The following is a 256-nucleotide window of genomic DNA, read 5'->3' on the forward strand; positions in this document are numbered from 1 at the left end:
ATATGTAAATTGGATATATAAATACCTATATAAAATCTGCAATCCAATCTTACGAATCGAATCGATATCCATAATTTTTTAATAGAATTTGGATAAATATCGTGAATATACATATCGAATTTGATTCATAAATACCTCTAAAAGTAAAGGTACTCAACAGGATTGAACATACTCTAAAATTATTAGTTAATCAAAAATTACTATCTAAGCAGGGACAATGTAAGGAAACAAATTCAAAAAATTAATGTTAAATTAT

The sequence above is a fragment of the Arachis ipaensis genome, chromosome B09, assembly GCF_000816755.2.
Source record: "Arachis ipaensis cultivar K30076 chromosome B09, Araip1.1, whole genome shotgun sequence".
Classification (NCBI taxonomy): Eukaryota; Viridiplantae; Streptophyta; class Magnoliopsida; order Fabales; family Fabaceae; genus Arachis; species Arachis ipaensis.